This window comes from Vidua chalybeata, chromosome 5, assembly GCF_026979565.1.
Source record: "Vidua chalybeata isolate OUT-0048 chromosome 5, bVidCha1 merged haplotype, whole genome shotgun sequence".
Classification (NCBI taxonomy): Eukaryota; Metazoa; Chordata; class Aves; order Passeriformes; family Viduidae; genus Vidua; species Vidua chalybeata.
The window spans coordinates 6754641-6763818 of NC_071534.1; the positions used below are offsets into that span (position 1 = coordinate 6754641).

Consider the following 9178-nt stretch of genomic DNA (forward strand, 5'->3'; position numbering starts at 1 on the left):
GGAGAGCCAGGGTGAGCATTTCTCCCCTTCCCTGGCAGGTGGGTGTTGTGTGGCATGTGGCTTTGGTCCCCTGTGTCACCGTAGTAACAGCAAGGCATCGTTTCCTGGCAACTGTCAGGGTTGCTAAGAGAAAAGTCGGCAGCTTTGGTGGATGTGACATCTCTGACATCCTCCACTCACATTACATTGGGATGGGTTTGATGGAGAGAAGATGACCTGGTGGGCAAGTCTCATCTCTTTTCACCCGGCTGAATGCTGGATTTCAGAAATAATTACAGGATCCATAAAGCGATGGAACAGCCTGTCTGGGAGATGGGGAACATGGATCCTCTTGTTTGCCGTGCTTGCCCCATTCAATAACTACAAGTGACACTTCCTGTCCTCTGCTAGGAGATGAAATGAGTTTGGGAACAAAAGTCATTCTCAAGGTACTGAGCATTTGATGCTCTGGTTCCCCAGTCCATTTCAGAGGTGACTTCACTGAGAAAGAAACTTTCCTCAAGCTGTCCGCTCTGCCAGCACTTCATTTTTAAAAGAGTTTTCTTCCCAAACCCACTTGTCCATGGGGTGAAAGCTGTGGTTGGAGTGGGGCATGTGTGGGTGGGGGAAGGAGGAGCAGGTTCCCTGAGGTATTACTCCAGCTTAGCTCGGAATTCAGTGCAGTTGTACCAAGGCAAAACTAAAAGCAACACAGTGATGAATTGATAAATCCTATTTGCTCGCATCTGCCCACTCGGAGCCAGAGCTGGGGACATCACTCACTGCTGCTGCGTGCCAGAGCATGTGCAGAGGGAGTTGTTGTGCTCTCTGCAGTGCTCAGGAGACAGATGGTGGAGCCCACCCATTCTCTACAGAGAGGAGGATTTCTGCAGTGCCTTGGTGCTGGCAGACGATGCAATAGCAATGTTCTTACATTTCACAGAACTGATGGGTCTCAGAAGTGATATTTTACCAGTGTTCTCTTCTGGAACCTTTTTTTGTTGTTGTTCCACAGCTGCCTGCACAGCTTTTGGCACAGCACTGATGGAGAATAGGTACTGCTCTGGCTGGACCAGCTCTGCCATTTAGGGTGAGAGTGGGACTGCAGGGAAGAAATAATCGCAGCTGCTGGGGTGCTTTTAGGAGAGGAGAACCAGTGAAGTGATGTTCTTATCTCTTCTAAAATTCCAGCAAACCCTCTGTCTTAGAACGGTATGGGAGAGCTTCTGTTGGTTGGGAGTTGGGATAAGATAATCAGATTAATGGAGATGTCTTCTCTTCCCTAAATGGAAAAAAACTGATTTAGTTCTACAAGTGGGACTTGTGACAAGAGAATGAAGCCCAGTGCGATTTTGCAGAGGCCATCAGAAATCCTGGGGACATTCAGAAATGCTCAGTTTGCCACCAATTTCCTGCAGCTGACAGCACATTTGCATTGACCTTGGTGACAGTGCCAGCCTGGCAAATGAAAAGGACATGCATCACTAAGAGGAGAATTAAATTTGCAAGGAATGCCTTGTATTTCATTTTCTGTTATTGCCATTTTTATCTGTCCTGGCTAATCCTTGTGTCCCTAGAAAGCCGGCCTTGGTGTTCCACTTCCTGCAGCAGGAATGGTGATTGTGCTCACAGCAGGGGTGGCTTTCTCCAGCTCTTTTGTCAAACGCTGTCATGGACCCCCTGAGCTCCTCCTTCCTTTGTCAGCTGTGGGGAGTGTGCAGCTCGCTGATGTGGAGCCCTCTGTCTCCTTCTCAGAGCAAGGACGTGACTGGTGCCTGTAAGAGCAGCATTGCTCAAGTGGAAGCTGCTCCCAGTTTAGCAGATTCCAACACAGGTTCCTCTGTGGTGGAATAAGGGGGAAAGTAATTTCTCTTGCAGCTGGCACTTCAGAGGTTTTCATCCCTCCGTCTTATGTAAGCATGAGAGCATCATAGGACAAAAGGTGTGTGTTACAGGTGTGTGAAATGTGTTTCACAGCCATTGTGTGAAATGTGGTATTAAAGATATGTGATATTAAGAAACCTACCCTCTTCTCAATATTTAAAAAAAATGTACAGGCTTGGCATAATTGCCAGTGCAATAGTGACACTGTGGGTGCATCCAGATGTGATTACTGTTCTCTTCTTCTCCTCCCTTCCTTTTTGGTTGTATAAAACACCACTGCAGCTCGTTTTTCAGGATTGTGTGCTCATTATTTTACAGTGAGTGGCTCTGCTCAGAAGTTTCTACCTGAAATATCCTAGAAGGTGAAGTTGTTTCTTAAAAACCAAGAACAGTCATCTCTAAAGAACTGGTCCGATAGTCTGAGCAACCTAGATCTGTTTGGAGTTGCAGAGGCTGAGTGTTCCTGAGTTGTGGGGGAAATAAATGATTGGATACCAGACCCGAGTCCTTGGCTTCTGGAGCTGGGCCAAGACAACTTCCTATAATTACACCGCAGTCATCAGGGGCGTGACGACAGCTGGACACGACCAGGTGATCCAGCAACCTCTCCTGTCCTCCACCAGAGACGAGCAGGAAGAGGGGGCAGAGCGAGAGGGGAATTTAGAAGGGATGCTGTGACAGGTTGTGCCCTGCTCCGGGAGAGCCTGGGCTCCTCTGCCTCTCTCCTCTCTGGCGGACTTTGCAAGGTCACGGCGAGGCTGCCCGTGCTCCCGGAGCCTGTTCCTGCGGGCAGGAGTGCGCAGCGCCCGCGGAGCTGGGCTCCGGCTTGGCACAGCTCTCTGCAGCCAAGGTGAGATGACTTTGCAGATGCTGGCGCTGCGCATGGAGTGCCCTGAGCTGAGCCGAGCCACGATGCGGTCCTGGCCCCGGAGAGCTCTGCCTGCAGGAACGAGCCACTGGAGCTCCAAGCGGAGCTCCTCACAAAGGATTTGCTTTGCAAAAGGCTCACCACTGATGCAGCTGGCTGAGGTGAGGATGCGTTTGTGTTGCAAAGGCAATGGGAATGTTCTTTTGTTCTCTGTGGAGACAGAGGAGCTTGGGAACCATGAGGAAAATGTTACCAAGAGCTCCGTGGGTAGGAGACATTTTGTAACAGCAGCTCCGTCTCTGTATCCCCAAGCAGACCTAAGTCAGGGAAACTTGAGCACAGCAAAGTCCTTTTTTTTGGCAGTATCCAGCAGCATTTCCTCTCTGGAGAAGTTCAGGTCTCTAGTTCTGTGCAGACAAAATGTCAGGGCTTCATCTGTCTGTCTGTCTCCCTCCTAGCAGCTGAGAAGGCAGCAAGTACCTTAGTAATGAAGGATTAACTGTGCAATCAGACTGTGTGCCATCCCCACATCCAAGCACAGTCACACCCTGAGCACAGGAACACGTGCTCACAGAATAAATCCAGGTCAGGTTTCAGGCTGCTGGCTTAGCTGTGGCCATGATTTCTTGAAGCTACAGTTTTGACTTGCTTAGCAACAGTAAAGCTGTGCTGCAGGTCCAAAAAGCAGGACTGGAAAGTGCTGCTCCTGACCTCCCATCTGAAGGACACAGCTCCTGAGCTGGCTGCCACCCTTTGTTTCTCAGTTATGATCCACAGAGAATCATCATGGAATCCTAGAATGGCCTGGGTTGGAAGGGACCTTGAAGATTATCTCATTCCAGCCCCTGCCATAGACAGGGACACCTTCCATTATCCCAGGTTGCTCAGAGCCCCATCCAGCCTGGCCTGGAACACTGCCAGGGATGGGGCAGCCACAGCTTCTCTGGGAAACCTGTGCCAGGGCTTCAGCACCCTCACAGGGAAGAATTCCTTCCTGATATCCAATCTAAACCTACACTCTTCCAATCTGAAGCCACATGCAGCCTCCAGCAAAAGCCCTTTGGCATTTCACCCCCTTAGCAAGGCTGGGAACATGGTAGTTGCTGTGGGGTAGAAGAGGAACTAGGGAGGTAGGGCAGTAGAAGCCTGTTTTGAATCTGTGTTCTTGGATGCCAGCCGTAGGCCAAACTTAAAGAAGGGGACATGGTGGCTGGGCAATGTGGGAACAGGAATGGAAATGAACTCTGGGCCTTTTCTTTTTACAACATGTCTCCCTAGCAGTAATCCTGTAAGGACTTGGAGTTCCCTCATCCCCAAAAACAGCATTTCCAAGCCAGGCAGTGCTGAATATGTCCTTGCTTTACTTGCCACAGGCATGGAGAAAAGAGCCTGAGAAAAACAGTAGCTCTTGCTGCCAGCTCTGGAAGGCAGCAGACTTCTCAGATGTCAGGCAGATCTGAAACATCAAAGGGGCTTCTCCTGAGCTAGCTGACCTTTTATTACCCATATCCTTCTACTAATACCCAGCAGATTATCTTTGCCTTGTTTTTGCTGCTGTGTCCCTGACCTGTGGAAACCTCCATGCTTTGAACATGCTCCATGATGGCAGAGAGGTGGCATTTGCAGTGACTGTTCTGCTTCAGGTGGCTGCTCTGTGAATTTTCTTTTGGATTTGTGTGACTGGAATTGCCTCCAAGCAAGCGTGTGTCACTACCCCCACACCTCCATCTGATCCTCAGCTATAGGTGAGCACCAGCTCAGCAGACACTGAGAGGGGGTTTAGCCCCAGGGGAACCGTGAATTGCTGTGAGTACAAAGTGGCTGTGCTTACACACAGGATAAGCTGCACCCCCAGACCACCCAGGACAATCATTTCCAGTGGTTTTCCTTCTCCTTTCAGCAGGCTCACTGAAATCCAGGGGAGTGCTGTTGGAAACAGGCACAAAAATGGTAGTTTTGGGGAAGATGTTGCTGGTAGCTTCTGGATGTAACCATGATCGTGAGATGAGGCAGTGAAGGAAAGCCAGCACAGAGGAGAGAGACCCTGTGCTTCCAAGCACTGCTCTGCTGTGTCTCAGATGTCAGTCTGACCCCGTCACACGGTTCCTGTGGAGATGCACGGTGCTGCCACACAGAGATTCCTTCTTGGGTCTGCTGCTCTGGTCCTGGGCTTTCTCCAAGCACTGCCTCCCACCAGCTTTGTGCTGCTCTCAGTGGTTCCTCTCTCGTGTTAGAATCTGCTGGAATAACTTGTACTGCATGAGCAATTCTTGAAATGTGCGCTGAGTTTATCCTTAAGGCAAAGGACAGGCACTAGCAGAGAACCACCAGATTAACACCAGTCCCTGTAGGGAGCAAAGGGCAGAAACTGCAATGTGTTGGTCAGGCCATTTGGACAACCTGGTTTCTAGGGGAAGGGGAGAGTGAAAAATGTGTGAGCCTTGGCATGCTGGACCAAACAGTGAGGGTCAGCTCCAGTTTTCCAGAGCCAGGACCCTGGAGGACTGTTGCATTCACTAGCTATCATGTCATGGTGTGGAAACCAGTGTTTTGAGGCTGTGCCTGCAAAATTACATGTCTGGTTCTCTCCCAGAGAGAGTCCTTTTGCAGCCCTCAGCATCCACACAACTTGCAGCCTTCCAGCACCTGGAGGGAGCCCACAGGAAAGATGAAGAGACTACTGACAAGGGCCTGGAGTGACAGGACAAGGGAGAACGGCTTCACACTGACAGAGAGGAAGTTTAGATTGAATTTTAAGAGTGAGTTTTCCCAGCTAGAAGTTAGTTTTTAATGCTGGACTAAATCCTTGAATAATGAGGTGAAACACTTCTACAGCATTTTTGTTCCAGGAAGGATGGTCAGGTGCTCTATAGACAGCAAATCCATGATGATTTTTATTGTTAGCAGAAACACAAATAACAATGGATTATAGTTACCTCATTTTTGCCATCTTGTAAAGAATCCAGGAGCTGCTGGATGAGACATAGAAATACCAGGCAAAGCTGTACTTGTGGGCATGAACTGCATGAAAATTAGCCTGTTAACTTGGCCTAGTCCCTTAAATATTATTGAAACAAAACTGGAGCAATCCAGTTGGATCATGCAGTGAGATGTGTGATTTATGAGGATGAAACCAACTCAACATCATCTTAATGACATACTATTAAATATACATTACTAAATTTGATATGTCCAGGAGCACACTGCCCGAGGGCCAGCATTTCCAGCTAATTCTGTGGTTTCCACTCTTTTTCAAACATATCTCATCGCCATAGAAAAAGAGAAAAAGCACTGTTTTGGAAGGTTTCTCTGCTGGCTATAGATAAAAGTAAAATTGAACAGTCATAGCTAATATAATGTCATCTCACAGAATCTCAGAATAGAAGGGACCCACAAGGACCATCAAGTCCAGCTCCTGGCCCTGCACAGGACCAGAGCCAGGCACAAGCGTAGAAATGTTTAGACTTTCCCTTCTGGAGAAAGGAAGGGAAGGAAATGGTGTATGACTTCCTGTCCTTCATCTACCTCAGTTTCTGTGAGGTGACCTTTCCAATGCTAATTAAGTTGAGTCAGAGTCTGATCTGTGAAAGCTTAAATTGCTCTCCCTGATGCAGAGAAATATCTGTCCCCTAAGGTAAATGCCACCAAACATTGCTGGATTCCTGTCAAAGTGGCAGCTGATGGCCATTCTGGGAGTGTGACTACCAATGGTTCAGCAGCTGCCAGCTTGGCCAGTTTGTTACTGCAGCATTCAGGCAGCAGTTCAAGTTGGCCTCTCTCGGCAGAGCTCATTCCAGGGACTGAGGGGTGGAAAATCCCTTGTCCATTACATATCTCCAGCTCCACAAAGTCCCATCCCCTCCTGAAAAGGGAAAGGTGTCCTGCACCTCAATTTCTGCATAGGAGGAGACAGCACTTTCCTGTGCCCGTAAGGTTTTGCTCCAAAGATCACAAAGCTCATGGAATGGTTTGGGCTGGAAAGGACCTTAAAGATCATTTTGCCCCAACCCTGCTGCCATGAGCAGGAACACCTCCCACCTGAAGTTCTCCCATGCTCTTTTCATGGGAATCATATAAGGACAGGAGCTTATAATTGCATATAATTGTGGCTTGCAGTTTCCATGCTTCTCATGAACAACAGCCAGCAAAAGGGAACAACCAAGCAACTGGTTTATTGGTAGGGGAACTTGGAAAACCCATGGTGTGCACAGCACTCTGCATCCAAGCCAAGTGGCATCTGGTGATGCATCAGATGACACCTGGAGGACAGGGGAATTTGTGAGGATCACCACAGCATCCTAGAAAGTGCCCTTGGGCCTGCACAGAGGACTTGCTCCGTTACAAAGCCAACTGCAGCTTCTAGGAATGATATAATCATGTGAAGGGAGACCAGGCTTAAATTACCAGGTCAGCAGCCATCATTTGGAGGAGGCAGCTGAGGTGTAAGCAGATAGCAGTAGCAGGGTGAGCCAGAGTTCACCTGGGTTACAGGGCTCTGTGCATAGCATTAGCTGGGTTTGATGCAGAGCACTTGGAGGGATGGGCAGCCAGCAATCCCCTGCAGAAGTGGGATGGCCAAGAGGTTCTGTGTCTGAAGCACGGCAAGAGGTGATCAGTCTCTGGGGACAAACTGTCAGAGTTGCTGGGTTGGGTCCTGGAGAGTTGCACAGCAAGGAGGATCCCTGCTTGATACAGCAGAACTGGTGTGTGACTTCTGCTTTGACACAGAAATTATAGCAGGGTCCCAAAGTGCTCCATTTGGAGGAGGGGTTGCCTTGGTAGAGGTGGGATGCTGCAGGGGAGATCTGGAGATCATGGAAATACTGTCAGCATCAGCAGATCTCCATTTCCTTCCTGTTCCTCCTTGACAAACACAGTCACACTCCATCAATATTCTCTCCTCATTCCCTGCCCCTAATGGTACAGGGGGAGTCAAACAGCTCTTATTTTATATACCACCCTACCCTATGACTCCTGAGGGGGAGGCAGTTTGTCTCTCATTAGAACTCTGGTAACATGGGGAAAATGAATTTAAATGCAACGTTTTGGGGTCATGTTCTCTGACGGTGCAAATCAGCACAGCCTCAATTAATTCAATTAGCAGTTCTGACCCTGGAGTCATAAATATTGGTGAGTCTCTCGCTCTGAGCTCTGTGGCAGCATGTGGAAGATTTTCAAAAGAGCAATTTTCCACGCCCCACCCCCCCCTCAGTTTTTCATAGAATTCCAAAAAATGCTAAAAAAAGTTGTCAGTCTTTGGGTCAAAGTTCTGGGACCAAATATCAGCTGTACTGACTGCCAGTCTGCATCTTAGAGCAACCCTCGCTGGATGCACTCAACTGTCTCATTCAAAGGACTTTTTTCACATTAAAAATCCCCTTGTGTTTGATTAACAAATGGCAAATAAGCTGCTCCAAGTCCTTACGGGAATCCTGAAGGATAGATCAGTGTGGGGGCATGCAAGGACTTTCATTTCTTCTTAGAGGGAATCCTGCCACCTCCTATGCATGGAGAATTGCAACAGAAGGATTCATATCCACAAAAGAAATGTTTCCTGTGCATTCAAGATGGCAACAACAGACAGGATTCCCTCTCAGCATACACACATCCTCTACAAATGCATGGGAGTCCCAGAAGGTCTTGCTGTCCAGTATTTTGGGAGGTTTATTATTTTGGGGGAGGGATAGACTTTATTTTAGTTTGTAAGTGCATCAGGTCTCTTCCCAGACACTGATAGTCAGAAATCCATTTACTGTCATTTCTCACAAGAAATTGAGGGCCAGCACAATCAGGCTCAAATACTGAAGTAATAGCAGCTTTCACAGTAACAACCAGTCTTTCATTCTAGATCCTCATGCCTAGCTCACTAGAGCAGCTTCAGATAAATCCTAATTATTATAGAAAAAAAAATTCTAAGTCAACTTAGCCAAATGGCAGAAATCCCACATTGGTAAAAGGGTCGAAAGGAAAGAAAGTAGTCATTTCTATGCCATCTTCCCCTCAAATATGCACATAGGAAAAAAGAAAGGAAAGATGAAATATTACTGGTTTTCATTAAGCCTTTACTTGAGAGTTTCCTTACCTGAATTTAATAGTTGATCACAACAACAAATATCAGCATGAATGATGGCACAACAGCAGCCATAGCTCCAATATCCAAGTCTATTTTTCAGAGAAAAGTTTCTGGGGACATTTATCCTTCCTTTTCCCAAGTTCTCTGTCTCTGCAGTGGCAGAAAATGCAGCACATTCCCTTGCCCTGTGTGATTTTTAAACTGGACATTGGGAAGCATTTCTTTACCAAGAGAAGGGTGAGACACTGGACCAGGCTTCCTGAAGGGCTGGTCAGTGCCCCACGTCCATCAGAGTTTGAGAGGCATTTGGACAATGTCCTTAACCTTTGGTCAGCCCTGACATGCTCCAGCTGTTGGACTGGATGTAAATAAAT

General features: G+C 47.8%; 1 long non-coding RNA gene across 2 annotated transcripts; it reads left to right on the top strand.

Moving 5' to 3' along the window:
• The first annotated feature begins 201 nt into the window (after positions 1-201).
• LOC128788718 (uncharacterized) lies at positions 202-1503 on the top strand. 2 transcript variants are annotated; one of them, XR_008431173.1, is made up of 3 exons: positions 202-428; positions 995-1069; positions 1286-1503. It is a non-coding gene; the product is annotated as an uncharacterized LOC128788718 (long non-coding RNA). The 2 variants fall into 2 exon arrangements; XR_008431174.1 differs by having other exon boundaries at positions 995-1034.
• The last annotated feature ends 7675 nt before the right edge of the window (positions 1504-9178 follow it).